The sequence below is a fragment of the Canis lupus genome, chromosome 15 (genome assembly GCF_011100685.1).
Source record: "Canis lupus familiaris isolate Mischka breed German Shepherd chromosome 15, alternate assembly UU_Cfam_GSD_1.0, whole genome shotgun sequence".
NCBI classification, from domain to species: domain Eukaryota; kingdom Metazoa; phylum Chordata; class Mammalia; order Carnivora; family Canidae; genus Canis; species Canis lupus.
Window position 1 is genome coordinate 33,142,435 of NC_049236.1, and position 17,698 is coordinate 33,160,132.

At 39.0% G+C, this 17,698-nt stretch overlaps 1 long non-coding RNA gene across 3 annotated transcripts; it reads right to left on the minus strand.

The window, feature by feature from the left end:
• Positions 1 to 5,792: 5,792 nt before the first annotated feature.
• LOC111098901 lies at positions 5,793 to 17,486 on the minus strand. Of its 3 annotated transcripts, XR_005369965.1 has the most exons (5): positions 17,275 to 17,486; positions 16,610 to 16,696; positions 14,867 to 15,663; positions 6,761 to 7,543; positions 5,793 to 6,228 (listed from the first exon to the last, which is right to left on the minus strand). It is a non-coding gene; the product is annotated as an uncharacterized LOC111098901 (long non-coding RNA). The 3 variants fall into 3 exon arrangements; XR_005369966.1 differs by lacking the exon at positions 16,610 to 16,696; XR_005369967.1 differs by lacking the exons at positions 5,793 to 6,228; positions 6,761 to 7,543 and adding an exon at positions 10,867 to 11,072 and having other exon boundaries at positions 15,521 to 15,663.
• Between the last annotated feature and the right edge of the window lie 212 nt (positions 17,487 to 17,698).

Genomic DNA, 17,698 nt, shown 5'->3' on the forward strand with positions numbered 1-17,698 from the left:
GTTCTTGAGGGGATTAAATTAGATAAAGCATAATGCCTGGCACACAGGAAGTTTGGAGAGAAAGGTGGACCATGGCTAGATGTCATGAGTTGCAAATTCTAGCCTCTTCTCTGGCCAGCCCACTGCTCAGGAGATACCTAACTTCAGAGCTGAGGCTGTTTCAGGGAGGATTCCGTGCCCCTGTTGCCCAGTGTGGGTCCTGTGCTTTCCACTAAGCATTCCCACATGTGGCACACGTGGGCCATTGGTGGCCTCTAGCCTGCCTCTCATTGTGGCCCTGTGTTCTAGGGCTGTGTATTATTCGTGGCCATTTTTCATAGAGGAAAGTGTTCACATTACATGCCTTGATGACAGACACACGTAGAAAAACACAATTTTTCAGATTCATACATTATTTCTTTTTTTAATTTATTTTTTTACATTATTTCTTAACCTTTAAGTTATGTCTCTTGATCTCTGAGCCTCACACTGTAAATTTTAATTACCTTTGTCCTATAACGTCCACGCCAGTCTCTTCTTGTGTGATGTAGGGCAACTGAGGTATGAACGAAATCGTTCGAAAAACACCTGCCATGTCTTTTGCCAAGCACCTATCGATTCTTCTCATTACTTTCAAAAACCCACTGAAATACTGTTATGCATATTTTACAAATGAGGAAATAAATATTTAAATGCATTGAGTATCCCGTCCAAGATCTCATAGCCAGAAAGTAGAGAAGTGGGATTTGAACTGAAGCTCTCCCATTACACGGTTTATGTTCTTTTCAAGGCCCTGAGAAATGAATGCATGAAAAGGTCTCCTTTCATATGTTTCAAATGGTTCCTGAATGCTTGTTGTCTACAAGGATCTCAAACTCACTCAGTAAGAACTCCTGAAGCCTGCTGACCACTTGTCCTTTGACACTTACCACTGTCTATGGGACTTTACTCTCCTTTGGTAAAACATTCTTTTATTTAAAATAATTACTTGACTATAGATGGATAAATCCTACATATGGCCAATGTCAGTATGCAATGTCTGACATTATGCAAACAGTCTTTGTGTCAAACACACCCAATGGTCTAATTAACTAGGTAAAGTATTTTTATAAATTAGCCACATTTCAAATGGCTACTTCTTAGAGCTGAAATTTATATTGACTCTTAGGTAGCTTCTCCAAGTAATAGGTGGGATCTATGTGCTGGTAGATGGCTCTTACCACCCGACTTGTCAAAATTAGTTGAAATACAACCATCTTCACATTTCTTGTATGAAGTATAATAATATTCTTTAACACTTTGCCTCCCACAAATGAATAACTTCATTGTGATTGCTAGTTCTTTTTTCTTCCTCATCCTATCAGAGGAGTTATAAGGTGAAAATCACCATGACTGGCCAAGAATAACAAAAGAGATAGATTTGACTGGAAAAGTAGAGGGAAAAATTTTTGATGTGACTCAAAATACTGTATATTTATTGAACACTGTTTATGTACTCTGTTGGAAATGAAAAAGTAATATATGTTCTCTTTCTGGGTCTCAACTTTTAGGACCTAGCTGAGGGAACTGGACTTAGACATAAAATACAATCCAACAACACTCTGAGTTACAATCTCCATGAGCCAAAACCTTTGGCACAGACACTTGGTAATATGAGAAGTCAGGAAAAGGAGAAATTTCTGTGGGCTAGTGCTGGTTGGGAACAAGAGATGGGGAACTGACGTGTGACTGGAAAAAGGGTAAGATTCAGAGAAATGAACCAGAGGAGAGAGAAATGAGGAAAAACATGTTGCCCAGAGGAAGAAGAGAAGCAGGTCATCAGTGGGTTTTGCTCTCAGGAAGACAATGTAATGAAGGGTAGCAATTCTATTTTATTTTATTTTATTTTATTTTATTTTATTTTATTTTATTTTATTTTATTTTATTTTATTTTATTTTAGAGAAAGGGAGCAGGGAGAGGGGTGAAAGGAGGGGGAGAATCAGACTCCTGCTGAGCAGGGATCCTGATGTGGGACTCAATCCTGGGACTCTGGGATCATGACCTGAGCCAATTCAGACGCTTAACTGACTGAGCCACCCAGGACCCCGGGAGAAGTGGCAATTCTTAAACCATAAACCATATGCACTCAGCCCTCACTGATATGCTCAGAAATTCAAGTTTGGAAGTTTGGCTTGCATGATAATAAATACATTTATGGAAAAAAAATAGCCAGTAAACATTTAATTCAATTTTTTTGAAGAGAAACCCATTCCACACTATGAAATATTTGTAAAAATCCTGGTTTCAAAATACTTGCTCTACTTCTCCAAGCCACAAGAAGGAACGCATTTTTTTTTTTTTCTTTGCCAAAACACTCTAACCTTAAGGTAACCAGTTTTCTCCACTGCCTCTACTCTTACGCTCTCTTTAGTGCCATGTGTTTCTGGTATTTATTTATTTATTTATTTATTTATTTATTTATTTAGTTTCTGGTCTTTAAATAAACCTCCTGGATGATATTCTTACAAAGGTATTCATGCAATTTGGTGTCTACTTCTTCCTAAACTTTACCAGGAATGGCATTTATGGGCATTTCCATGGATCAAAATAGCATCTCTCTCTCTCTCTCTCTCTCTTTCTCTCTCTCTCTCTCTCCCTCATACACTTTCTCTCTCTTACCTCCAGCTCCTGCTAAGGTCATTCCAATTGTGTAAAATAATGTAAAGACTATAGACAAAACACTGTTTCCTTAATGTCACTTAAATATTCAAGGTACTGGTATTAGCACAGGAAGATTTAATGTGCTTCCCAGATATATTCAAATTCTGTATGGTTCTTTTAAGATAAATTTCCTCTCAAGTTCAGAAACTGTTCTACACCACAGTGTAATTTGAGAAATCGGTGCATCTATTCTGGCTAAAAGTAAGAGCAGGGTATTGCCTGGTTCCTGAAGGTCACTAAGAAAGTAATAATACCATTAATAGTAATAACAGACTGTTAATTGTTAGATGTGTATTTCATTTTGATGGCATACAAATTATCTGGGAACTTGTTAAAAATGAGGATTCCTGGGCCCACCTTCGGAGACACCAATTCAGAAGGTGTGGGCCACACAATATGTCCCTTTGTATTTGCTACCTAACCTTCATGATGAAAATATGAGAGGATTATAGCTGTACCTTCCTTGCAGGGTTGTTGGGTGATTTGAATGAAATTTTACATGGAAAGAAACCAGTAAGCCTTACACACTTCACACAGAAACTAACAAACTTCAGTTAAGATTCTTACTATTCAAATATTTGAGGGCTCGACTCAGCTGAGGAACACCAACAGTAGACTATTTTGACAGATCAAAAGCTTCTGGCTGTTTATTTCCAATGTTTAATGTCCCTAAATTAAACCCTTATATGAATTTTCCACTTTTGGATGAACTCTATTCAATAGTGATTGTGTCCCCAAACATTGGGTGCATTTTTTAACTGACTTGAGTTTCATACCACTTTTTGTTAACTTGTAATTGTTTTAATTCTGATTCAGCTTAAAACAGAAGAAAACAATGCATTTCTCTCCACTGTTCATCACATTAGTGAGAAGTTGACTTTATGAACAAAATCCTAATTTATGAATGCTCTCATTTTACTTGCGTAAGGGCATTAGAACTTGACTATTTTGTAGTAAAGAATTAGAATGGTATGAAACTTTATTACAAATATCTTTAAGTAATAGAATGTATTTTATTTTACCTATCTGCCCTTTTTTAGTGAGTTATTTAACTTCATTTAATCTTTTTAAAAAACATTCTCCAGTTAATGGAGTCTATAAATGATTTTATGGTATTGCCACAGATTCTCACCAGCATATAGGACATATAGGATTATAGCCACAGCTTAACATCTTTCATAAACTGTAAATTAAACAGAGACCTCTCCACACAAGGGCAAGCATATATAAGTGCTGCACATCTTAGAGTATTTGAGGTTTCCCATGAGAAAATCAGTAACTGCTTATTTCTTAGGACCAAGGACCTGACGTTCCTGAAGTCACCATCATACTTCACACTTATCTCCACGTGGAAATAGGTGGAAATTCACTGTTGAATTCTAGTGGGAATGACACCTCTGTCACAGCTTCACAGCCCCTACCTATCAGAGCCCTCAGAGAATCTTCTCACATGGCACCAAATAATGACTTTAGGAGGTGATGCTCCTCGAATGAAATGGTTTCTAAAATCAAAAAGCAAAACAATTATGGTGAGCGCAGAAGGGTGAGGTAATGTTCTGCTGGAGGGAAAGTTAATGCTACCAAAACCCAAAAAACAGTATAACCTACAGAGATGGTCCAGAAACTCAGGAAAATACCAGAAGAGATCAAAGATTTGCATTTGCTCCACCCTCTACAACCTAGCCTCTATTATGATGAGTGAATTTCATGCAGATTTCCTGGCAAAATTATTTGTAAATCAGATGGCGGTGTTCTGAGTATCGGAGGTGGGAGGTAGGAGGACCAACCATTCCTGGGCGGCCTGGGGCTGAGGGGAGTTGAGGGATGTGGGACATTCAGTGTTAAAACTAGGAAAGGCTCAGGCACGTCTGGCTGCCATCAGTCTCCTTACTCTAGCCTCCCCCTTCAGATGGCTGATAAAAGCTTTCCCAAGCTTTCCAACAAAGTTGCCCCACTGCTCATCAAAACTTTCCTACTCAGGTTGGGCAAAAGCTAAATTGCAGCAAAAGTGAATTCTTCATTGATGTTTCTTCAGTTCCCTTCTTTGGCATCTCTTCCTTCTTTTCAGTACCTCTATCTGTTGAGGGACCCAACGTTGTTTTCCTTCCCTAGACCTGTACAAGACCACCTTTCTCTTAACTCTTTCCCAAACCACTTCTTTATGTCAATGTAAAGTCATCATGTGCCTCAACTGCTCATGGCCCTTGTTTCCTGCCATGTGAAGAGAGGGATCAGCTGTTCTTCCAAATGTTTGGCTAGATACGAAGCACCCTCTCCTGGGTAATAAAATACTACATGGAGAAATGTCACCGTTAAGATAATCCCCAGGAAGAAAACATTTTGGTAGTATGACAGTAACATAGAGTTACTTGGGAGAGTATTTGGTAATGTAGGACTTTTACCACCTGGGAAAAACCTCTTACCTGCATACCTTCCATAGTGTGGCGTCACCAGAGGTACACAGTGGATGGATATGAGCTAAATGCTAAACTTCACAGCGGTTAGATTCATGAAAAAGACATTGCATCAGACCTTTGTGAGAGTCTCCAGCTTTCTTCCATTCCAAGTATGTGTCTGTTATAAATGGATCTCGAAAGCATAATTGCCAAGGAAGTCCATGTCCATGAATATTTCAATGTCCTTCATGAAATATGTTCCCATCATTACCCACACTGTAGTATGGACCGTAGTCTGCACAAACGAGGCACTCAATAATTATTGATTGGCCAATGAAGGGTCATTATCTAATGCACTATGATCATTTATGCAAGGGGCCCAGAGGAATCAGCATGATCCCATAGGCGTCTCTCTTTCTGTCTTTTCTTTTCTTTTCTTTTCTTTTCTTTTCTTTTCTTTTCTTCTTTTTTTTTTTAACTTTGAGAAAGGAACAGATAGTGGCTCATCTTGGGCTCCTTACATAGGGAGGGGATATAAAAAGAAATGTGATAATAGCATAAATAAAGGGGTCACAGGGTAGAAAAGAATGAGAAAAAAGAAAGAAATCATAAGATCATAGGCAAGCAAATCAGACCATCATAAACTGATTTTTTTGCATAAAAATGCATATTTATTTAAAGAAAAGGATTCCAAACAGCAAGACTTCTCTGTTCTTGGCAGTAATAAATTCACTGCCATAGCTAAACTGCCTTAGGAGATGAGTAGTAGAGTCAAACCTGAAACACCTGAAATTTAAAACAAAAGCCAATTTACGTTTCATTTAAGAGAAGCACATAGATGGGCCAAATAATTTCAAAACCTAGTTTACAATGAGGAAAAGAAATCTGGAACCCGAAGACAAATGAGTTTGAAATCAAAAGCAAAGCGACAAGAAGAAATAAACATGTACAGAAGCTATCACCACCTCCCTCGGCCACTGTAATTCTGGGACTTCTCTTTCTCCCTAGCTTCCTCTCATGCCAGGGGCAGGGGCAGGCTGAACACGTCAGGGATTGTCACTTCCACAGATGGCACCGAATTTGTAGATCACAACTCCAGAAGAATGCAGAAATCTTAGTAACGGCCAGTTTTTCTTCATCTCCAATATGGACCTGAAGACAAACCCAAAAAGCACCCTTAGTATATTTTTGCATCTAAAGATTTGAAGCATATGAAATGCAGTTTTTGTGGGTAAAAAATGGATGCATGTTGGCAACTTCAAATGCTTGAACCTAATACATGATGGTTTTGATTACAAAAATATTAAGACCCCCAAACACAGGCAGCTAAAGATAAAATTAGGTACATTCTACTTCTGTGCTTAAACCAAAGATGGTTCCCTTTGGTCATTCATTCTTCTGACACAAGGTGTGGACTGCAGTAAGAAAGGTCCAGGTCTGAGCTGTTTCTCCGCCCCTCACTTGTTCAGCTGTCTCGATCCGTCATCGTGATCTGAGTTGTCACATGAAACGTCTGCATGGTTCCACTTTCTCTTGTTGGGATGGTTTCCATTCTTTGGGCTTCATTGGCTTTATTTGTGTACTTTATACACTGATTCCCATTTCCAAATTTGTATGATTGTTGTCCTGAGTATTGCCACTTGCCCAGAGGTCACATCCCTCACCTGCTCTCTATTGGACATACCTTCCATTTCTTCCCATGCCACCATGGTGCTACAGGCACTCCCTGAGTGTGTCACTCCTTCTCCTCGGCATGTTTCCATCACTTGCTTTCCTGTACACAGAGGAGGCCCTTTGTTTTCCCCCTGAAATCTCAGAGTTTGGGAGACAAATTTGTTAGCAAGACTACGGAGGAGAGAATTCCCCCACAAGGGAAACAAAGTCACTATCATTCTCACTTCCTAGTCTTTAGGAACAAGACCCAAAGAACCCATCGCCTCAGCACTTGTAGCTGAAGTTCAAGCTCAGGCTGTGCTGGGATGATCAAACTGAACTTGTGAGTGCTGATGAAAACCTTTGGGTAGCTATAAAATTAAGCAGACAGACCATCTACCAGCCTTCAAGAATTAAGGGGTCACTAATCAGTCTATGTTATAAAGTTCAAAAACTCAGCATTTGATTATGTGGAGTTGGGGGATAGGCACGTAAACTGGGGTAATGCCTTGCTCTTGGGGCATGGGGCATCATTTGGGACAAACCCAGCCCATTGGCCTATGGGTATCAAGGGCTCAACAAGAGTATTTTATCATAAAGTGCTCTCAAGATCCTTCAGTAGCTGTGAAAAAAAAATTGCCAATATCCATTTCTTTATTACAGATGACATTTGCTGAATAAAACTGGGGTAAGCAGGATTATTTAAATACTTTTGAATACTGATACTCATTCCTTCCAAGCGGTGGGGCTCCAAGTTCAGAGCCATGAGAAGCTCTGGTCCAGGCAAGAAGGGACCACATTGTCTGTAGAGAATCTGAAACCGATAATAATCCAATCTGGTATCATTATTGCTTTGCACCATGATTCTAAACAATATTGGTAGTAAATTTACTCCACCCTGAAAAAAATATTTCTTTGGTCTACATTTTAAATAACTTTTGTGGTTACTACTGAGTTGGATTATACATGGATAAGCTTCAAATTAGCACATTGTCATTACTTAACCTTTACTAAGCATTGAATCCAACATGAAAATTATTTTGGAAAAAGTTCAGGTGTACAATCAATACTCCTGAGTACAATCAGTCTCTAACTCACATGGACTCAGGAACATGTTTGGGGCAAGTTCATGACCCTAGTCTGTGTGATACTGTGGCACCCTGCATTTCTGCTTTCAAGTCACAGATTCAAAATCATCGCAAACAATACGGTAATTATAAAGACAAAGAAATTGAACTAAAGTTGCTTCAATTCTGTCATTCTGTGAGAGGGCTTAGGATTTTTTTGTCTAAAATATCAAACAGTGAAACTGAGTATGAGCTGCGAGTTGTAATGTTCTTGGCTTTTAAGTACAAAATTTCAATATGTGAACTATTTTTTCAAGCTTCAATAGTATCGTTAAAAGTATGATTTTTCTTCTTCTTAAGCTTGGCATTTGCTTTAAGACTAAAGAACAAATCAAGGAAAGGATCATTATTGGGGTTATGACAGGATTATTACTGAAAATAAATTTGTGGAATAGAGGAGAAGAGCCCTGGAAATGCTCTGGCCTGGGTGTCACCCACTGCAGGCTCCTGCTTCTGTGGAATGCTCATGATGGTCCTGGGATCTCACTTTCATTTCCACCTTCTCGGAGGATCTATTTCAGGTGGCTGAGCCTGGCCACAGAAGACCCCAGGAAAGGACTCTAAGCAGAGACCTAGGCAGAACCCAGGACATTGACACCCATGGGAAAGCATCCTAAGCAGAGACCTAGGCAGAACCCAGGACATTGACACCCATGGGAAAGCATCCTTCAGGTTTTTTTTTTTTTAAGACTTTATTTATTTATTTGACAGAGAGAAAGAGAACACAAGGGGAGTGGGGAGTAGCAGAGGGAGAGAGAGAAGTAGGCTCCCCACTGAGCAAGGAGGCTGATATGGGACTCAATCCCAGGACCCCAGGATGATGACCTGAGCCAAAGGTAGATGCTCAACCAACTGAGCCACTCAGGTGTTCCTCCCTTCAGTTTTTATTAGCACATCCTTCAGAAGCCACAGTGGAAAGACTTGGAGGCAGACCTCAAATTTAAAAATATGTATATTGCATTCATTTCTATTATTAAAATATATGCAAAAATAATTTTTAAATGCACTATTAAAAATATATTATCTTTGGAAATTCTAAGCCCCCAGACTTTAAATGATGTAAGGGAAAATGAGGCTGGCTGGACCCACGTAGACACTTGAAAGACCAAAAGACAGCAGAGTGCTATGCAAAGAGCAAAGGCTCTGGCTTCTCCGTTCCATATGGCAGGCCCACTCAGGGAGCGGCCTGAGTCTGTTCCTTATCCCCAAGTCATTCCTGCCTCGCAGTGAGACGAGGTGAATACAGAGCAATGCCTTGCTTACTGTAGCACCATGACCCAGCTAGCTGTGGACACAGCAAAAAAAAAAAGGAGAGAGGAGCCATCTAGAATGCTCTCATTTTCTACAGATGATTGAAGGCAGAAGGTAGGTGTGAAAAATCCAGTGAGGAAAGAACCAGGATAACTGACTGAGGAAAGAGTGGCCATAGGCGCTGATCGGCTGGAACAGCCCTCCCTGAGGGTGGCTAACCATCGTGATTATGAACACCCACCCCACCCCTTTCTCAGAAGTGTTTCCATTTGGAAGACACTACAACTACTATGAGGGTTAAGTAGTAGAATTTTCCTCTATTTCATCAAAGAGGAAAATAAGCTCAGAAAGCATAAAATGTCTTATCAGTGATTACACGCAATAAGTAGCATAAGCTGTCTTGCCCTAAAATCTTTTTATGGATCTGATAGCTGATGGGGATGACAAGACTCTTCTAATAATCCTAATTTCTCTTGTTTTGCTCTGGCCAAGACTAGATTGTATGGATCTCTGTAGATACTCTCTCCAGCTACACTTGAGTTCTAGAAGGACATCTGTTATCTCAGAGCCACCGGTTTTCTGCCTTACAGAGAAAATACAAGGCCAGAGGGCAAGCAGTCCCTACGTTAGGATCAAGATGAGGTAGTGTTTTTGTTCCTGGCACGATCATCTCAAGATACACAGCTGCGTGATTCCTAAGCTACTGGTTGCCTAGATATTTCTATTCCATTCTGCTTTGACTGGTTCCTTGACTACTACCCTGCGGTCTTCCCTTGCTGTCTAATTGGGAATCTTTGAGCAGCTAGTGACAGAAGCCTAGATCAAATTGCAAGGAATTAGGAATTCAGAGAACTGAGAAGTCTGTGAGTAAAACTAGTGTTGGGTCCTAGAACCAGGCAACGTTACAGAACTTGGTTCTTCCTTCCCAACCTCTTTAAAATGCTTCCCATTCACTGGATTCCTTTTCAGGCAGCTTCTCCCCAAGGAGGTGGCAAAACAGCTGCTGGCAGCCCCAGACTCACAATACCGTCTGAGTATTTCCTCTCCCCATGGTCCAGTCCAGAGCCCGCATTATGTTTCACTGGGCTGACCCAGGTCAGGTGTCCATCCCTGAGGAAAGAAGAGCCGCCGATGCCATGAGGGCTCAAGAAACCGGGCCTGGGTGGAAGATGAAGTTGGGGACTCTTCACCCAATTTTACAAGTGACTAGTTCTTAAGGTGAGTGTGAATATAGGCCAGAGAATGTTTTTATTGCTAATTCTGAGGTCAGACTAATTTTATTTGTCAGGGTATCCTTTTCCTTAAAAAGCGTGAAGGAAGAATTCGATCTCCCAGTGGATTATGAAAAAAACACTTGAAAAAGTAAAAATATCAAATGTTGCATCAAGGTACATTGGAATTTTAACAATATTTGTAAAATGAAAAAAGAATTGACAAATATTTGGCTAAGTTGTGCTTCTTTTTCCAGATGCAGAAAATAAAATAACTATACATTAAAAAAAAAAAAAAAGGGCAACCATTCACAAAGCAACTGTTAACTTATACTCTGGAGTTTTAAAAGAACAACATAAGGTGAGTGGGGGGTGGCTGAGGATTAAAAATGAGATGCCCACAGTCAAACCTTTAAAATGTACAGAAAAAACTCTCCTGTGCCTCATACTGTGTCCCACAACTCTTTTATATTGTTTATGTGACCTTCAAATGTCACTGATTTCACTAATTACCAGATTTCTGTCCTTTACCCAGTGTTATTTTTTTCCTACATTGAATTTACTACTTCCTAATGTTATATAACATATTTATTTATATTTTTTTTTCAATTTTCTCTTTCCCTTGGTGGCACAGAATCTCTGAGAGCCAGTTGTCTGGTCTGTTTACCATCATATTCTTGGGGTCTCAGTAGAGCATGGTACAGAGCAGGTGTCAACAGCCGTCTGTTGAAAGGATTAATTGTAGAATGGACATCTGGAAACGGATTGGTAACAAAATTTAATAATTAAAAAGGATGCGATTTGCAATCACTTTTTATTACTTTAAATTTAAATCTAAAAAATAGAACCTGGTGGAAATCTCTACCAGTTTCTCAACCTACAAAACTCTGACTTCATGCTGCTGAATATGACTCTGAACACAAGTGTTTTTGGTAAAGAAAACAGCTGTTGATGTCGATTTTCCCCAATGATTATCTCATTGTTGGCCCATTCTTTAGATATTATCAAATAAAAGCAAAAATAAACAAACAAAAAAAATCCAAATCTTCCCACTTTTAGGCATCATGAGAATTTCATTTTGAATAGATGGAAAATGATATCTTGGGAGAAACCTTTTCAACAGTTAAACAACTAGGCCAGTCATTCTCTGTTGCTTTATAATCCCACATAAAATAGTGGCTAAATAGAATTTTAATCATGTTTTCCATTCACTTCAGTATTCTTTAGTAGTCACCACATAATACAATGCAATAAAATGGAAAGATTAAGAAATCAGACCTCCTGGTTATAATTATAACCCTTCCCAGGTTATAATTCTGGAACCACTGTTTGATAGCTGTGTGAGTTTGGACAAGTTACCTATCCCTTTGAAATTCTGTTCCCTCATCTGGAAAATAGGGAAAGTAGCAAAAATTATAGCACCAACATCTTGGGAGCAAATGAAAGAATGTAAAACTAATAAATGGCAACAACAAAAATCTCCTTTAAGCATCTTTTAAAATAAGGCCTGGTCTCAAGTAAGTACTCGCTAAATATTTTTTTATTGCTATTACTTCTTTATTTATTCTAAAGTTTTTTGTTTTTTTTTTCTCCAAGAGTTTAAAATTTCATTTTTTTTTGGTGTTGGTGACTTGAAACAAAGTTATCTGGCTTAAAAAAGCCCCTACCCTCAAAAACATAAACCTTGAACCAACTGAGTTACATGAAATACAAATTTACATGAGATATAGTAGACTAAAAACAAAACAATGTTTACCACAAGAAAATAAAATGCATTTCAAAAATTCTGTGCGTTCGTGTGTGTGTGTGAGATGCCCTTTGGTTGGCTATACAAACTGGCTGCTATGATTAAGACTAAGTTTTCTAATGAAAATGAGATAATAACAAAAGGCCTCTTTATGCTTAACTTTTATCAGGGGCAAAAAAGAAAGAGACAAAACAGCATGAAATGATGAGAGCAAGTGATGAAAATTCATTCACAATGATTACTTTCAAGAGTAATTTCTCTAGGGTAATTCAGCGGCCTGTTACTATGGCTCTCCAGAGTGATAGCTAATGTAAATGAGGCTACTAAAAGTGGATTATCATGGTAAGAATATTCTCAACCAATAATGCAACAGAAATCCATCCAAAGCATTTGGGGAAAATTCAAAAGAAATGTCCTCCTTTAAAAAAAATTTTTTTTTTATTTACGTTAATAGCCTAAGATACACTTCTTCCCTAATAACCAGCAGGCACTTAAAAGTACCAGCCAGGAAAAAGAAAAACAAACTCGTTTGGATGAAACAGGAATGCACCTGGGTTGCCAGTATCTGTGTTTGATCCCAAGACTCAAATTCTGAGCCAGATTTTTTGAGAGATTGTGGCAAATGTCACAAATTATTTTTGCCAACTTTGCCTTAGAAAAAGTAACATTTCTCAGGGGGATGTCAAGAAATTTACAATTTATTAATTTCAAAAACCTTTCTTGCAGATGTATATGGCTCTCCCAAGATTTGGTTGCAAAAAAAAATTAAGTACCATGCACTGTGAAAAATTTTTAAAGGGCACTCTCTTTTATAAGCTCAGTCTGGGATGCTTGTGTCGAGTAGCTCTTGCTTTTGCTTCCCAGATGCTTACACATTGGCTATTATAACTAGATTGGTTTTAAAACAGTTATGACCACAGTTGTGCATGTAAATATTCATTGAGTTAACTGGTTTACTAGTTTAAATAATGGCTCTATGGGCAGGACTGTAGCCCGGAGCAGCAGATCAGGGAACAGCTGCAAGTTGTGTTTAGAAGAATACCCAGGGAGTGTCATGCAAAAGAAGACGAAGTGTAAGGGAGGCTTTGCATGAACACAAGAGGTAGGTAATCCTATGTCAGGCCCAGCCTCTTGTTTGGAATGACAGAAGCAAAAGAGGGGATGCATGAGGAATCATACTTTCCGTAGACCAAATCTGCAGGTAGGAGGACTGGTTAAGAGAAAGAAAGTCATCTTGGCTGAGGCTCATTGACAGAGAATTCTGAAACCAGGAAACTAGAAAATTGACTAGATTAATCTCATTAATGACAGAAAGAGGAATCCTGAGTGATAATCCAGAAATCACTGGGGATTGATGTTAAGGTTATTTTGAGATGATTTCATTTGAAGGGAAAAGGCACATGACAAAACTTTAAATTCCTTTCAAACACAGGATTAAACCAACCTATGAGTTGACTCAGAAAAAGTTTAAAATCATTAGGACCCTATTCAAACTTTTATCCCACACCTCCTACTTCTCATTCCATGATGGAACAGCTGGGCTGTTTTATTTCTAACATAATTGCGTGAGCTCCTGTGGAAGGCAGCCTTCGAATGGCCCACATGTGAGCTTTTCCATGTTCCCAACTTCCTCATCCTCTTCCTTCTCCCTTTTGCCATTGTCAGTGATGACAATGTCTCTCTGCTCAGCCCTATGAAGTCTTTTCCCATTTATTAAAACCTACTTTTAGGGAAAATTTTGAAAACTTGTCCAATAAAGCCTAATTGGCTTCCTTTCCTAGAGAATAGGCTTGCACTAGAAGAAGGAAGCTAAACTGGGGACTTTCAGGCATTGGTGAGCCAGAAAGTTATGAATTAATAACAAGATCTATCACTTACTGATCGCCTAGTATGTGCAGGTACCACCTTTCTATATGGGCAGTGGGAGTGGTAGGACCAGGGGGACCCCCACCTTTTAAGGAGGTGCTGACTCATCCTATATAATCAAGAGTCCGGCATCGTCTTTGGTTGTATTCAGTGGATTAGAGTACACAGTTAAAGACTCCAAGAATCAGACAGAAAGGAGCTAAATATTTTCGAGTAAGGGATACTAATAAGGAAAAACAGAAGCAGGGACACGTGAGTGGCTCAGTGGTTGAGCATCTGCCTTCGGCTCAGGGCGTGATCCTGGAGTCCCAGGATCAAGTCCCACATCAGGCTGTCTGCATGGAGCCTGCTTCTCTCTCTGCCTGTGTCTCTGCCTCTCTCTCTTTGAGTCTCTCATGAATAAATAAATAAAATCTTAAAAAAAAAAGAAACAAAAAAAAAAAGAAAAACAGAACCAAGACAAAAATTTAAGCTAGCCAAATATTGACAGCATAGCCTAGTAGTTAAGAACCCAAACTCTAAACCCAACTGCTGGGTTTAATTCTTGTCCCTGTTGCTTACCAGCTATGGGGTCTTGGGTATTCCTTTAAATTCTTTGTGCCTAATTTACTCATCTGAATAAGAGGGATGATGATGATGATGATGATATCGACCTCATAGGCTTAATAAGAGCATCATCTGAGCTAATATTCATAAAGTGCTTAAAACTCTGCTCCAGAAAAGTTTGTTAATAAATAAATATCTCAGAAACCAATTTTCTCCCATTGAAACTAACAGCTCTTGGTCACTGGATATGTCCAAGCACAGGTCCTTGAACATTAGCAGATTCCACGAAGGCAAGACGTTTGTCTATTACGTTTAGCCCTTTGCCTAGATCAATACCTGGTATAGATGATGCTAAAAAATAACACTGTTGAGTGAATAAATGAACCTACCTTAGTACTTACACAGAAGACTCCTGTATGAGTCCAAATCTTGACAAAGTATCTCTAAGGAACTTTCCACCTCTAGGGTCTGTGATTTCTTTAATGAAGCAATGCATTGACATGGTACAAAACTAAAAATATGCCCAAAGGATTTGAAACAGAATTCCTTCCTTCCTTCCTTCCTTCCTTCCTTCCTTCCTTCCTTCCTTCCTTCCTTCTTTCCTTCCTTTCTTTTTTTCTTTTTTCCTAGCAGACGTTTCTACTCAACGAGTGCATTTTTCTAGTTAAAAGGTTAAACAGGAACGTGAAGTATGCTATCAAGGGCTTCCAGTCAGCTCCACATATGTCTATTATCTTCTTTTACAGTTTCATACCTCCAGGACTTTCAGTTAGGTCAGGTTGGCATTTCACTGCCCTTTATGTATGTGACTACTGAAAACAGGGAAAGAGAAGAAACTTGACTGAAAAACCAGAAGCCACACAGCAGTTTGAGGTGATGTTCAGTTGATTCTCACCAAGGTACATCATCAAGCCCAGGGTCATCTCTTCACTCACTTTACAGCCATACCAGTCACAGGCCCACAATTCCTTTCTTGGGGAAGAGCACTGCCCACACCTGTAGACAGATGTGCAATCAATACCTGCAAAAGTGACCTACATCACCTGGGAGCTGAGGTGACCGGTGACTCCGTAGCTCTTTCACTGGGACCAGGTCTCCTGGTAACAATACCGAAAGGAAGTCGATGCCCTCCAAAATAGGTTCTCATGCTTCCTCAAGCAGTGGAACTACTCACCTCTCCGAGGAACTGAAACAGACAGTTCAGCTACTTAGATCCATTTTAAAGATTCCAACCCCCACAGTATTAAATCATTGTGGCTGGAATGATGAAATAACTAACTTGCTGACAGTTGCTTGGACTATCTGTAGACTTGAGAAAGTAATAATTTTAGTCAGGTCAAATTGCTCTGCCTTTAGGATTCTAAATTTACTCATATTCTCAAAGAAAAATATTCAGCTATAGTGTGGAAAAAATATTATTCTGCTTTTAGCTCAAGAGGCAACCAAGAGTTCTTTCTTCAAATTTTGGCATTTAATCGATCAGAACTTGGTTTTGGAAAACTGTTTCCTGTGAAGCCATCTCTGCCTGTAGGATTTGCTTTTAAAATCTGGCCTACAGAAGCAAATTCACAACCTGAATTTTCACTGACCATGGATTCCCATTTGTGTTTCACACCTAACAGAAGTTGTTATTGTTTCCTTCTCATGTGCTCTATTATGAATGTTTGCTAAAATAAAATATTTGATGTTTTTTATTTCCTCTGCCTCTAATTATATGATCCTTAAATTTGGCTCTAATTTTAAAATATTGGTGTTAATTTTAACATGTTAAGAATATATATATATATATATATATATATATATATATATATATTTTTTTTTTTTTTTATGATAGTCACACAGATCGAGAGAGAGAGGCAGAGACAGAAGCAGGCTCCATGCACCGGAAGCCTGACGTGGGACTGGATCCGGACTTCTAGGATCGCGCCCCGGGCCAAAGACAGGCGCCAAACTGCTGCCACCCAGGGATCCCTGTTAATAATATTCTGTTTATGTGTCAGTATCTTGGCATTTATCAATTATGACAAAGGTCTTAACTACTCTTTCAAGCTTTTATAAAACTTAAAATTCAGAGAAGTTAAGAGATTCTCTCAAGATCACACCTAGTAATAGAGATGGGTTTTAGGTCATACCTGTCTGTCTGTAATTCCTATTTATGATATTTTATGAATTCCTTAAGAAAGAGATCTTCAGTGATCTCAGGAGTCAGCAAATGTTTTCTGTAAAGGACAAGATAGTGATATTTTATGCTTTGTGAACCATATGGTCTCTGTCACAACTACTCAGCTCTGCTATGTAGTGCAAAAGCAACCATAGCAAAACATAAATGAATGAATGTGTCTGTCTGTTTTTTAAAAAAAGACCAAAAAGAAAGAAAAAAAGTTTATTTACAATAGCAGGTGGCTGGGGCCTTGGTTCATTTGCATTTGGGACTGTCCATTTGGCCTGGGCTTTCTCATACTAAGGTTGAGGGTGCAAGGATAAGTGTTCCAAGAGGGAGCCAGGTTGAAGTTGCACTACTTAAGACCTGAGCTTAAAATTAAAGTAGCATAAGGTCCATTCTATTTTTAAGAAGTGTGTTAGTAAAGCCAGTCCATATTCAAGGGAACAGGAATTACACTCTATCTTTTGATAGGAGTAGTGGCACAAAATCGTGAACATGATTTAAAATTCCAAGTGTACTTACTGGCCACAAATTATTTACATTTCTCTCACATGCAAAACACACTCATAAATTTGCTCCTTCCTGGACTCCTCAGTGTCTCCTTAGCCTTTGGTTCAAGGTTCAGAATCTTACCATCTAAATCAGATCTAGGTACAAAGGAAGCTCCTTGCGTGAGTTTTTAGCACTTTCTCAATTTGGTATCTCGATGTGGTCTTTCTAAGTGGTGGACACCAGATAGATGAACTTCTTACAGGAGGCAAAACTCTCAGAGTGACTGCCTCAGGAGACACTGGCAGAGGCTGCATGGACTTTTTCCAGCTAGGATTGGAAGTTGCCAAGGATTTCCTTTCCAGCATTCTATAGAATCTAACAGGCTTTAAAGGGGGGATGGGACATGGAATCTACTTGATTTCTCCCTCTGACACAGAATTTAGAGACATGTTACTGCCACTTGAGAAATGTGTTAAGGACAGTTCATTTTAGCAGGAAAGGCATTCCAGGATTCTAATGATGGAACTGGTTTGTGCCAATGATGTTAGAGACATCACCTGTGTGA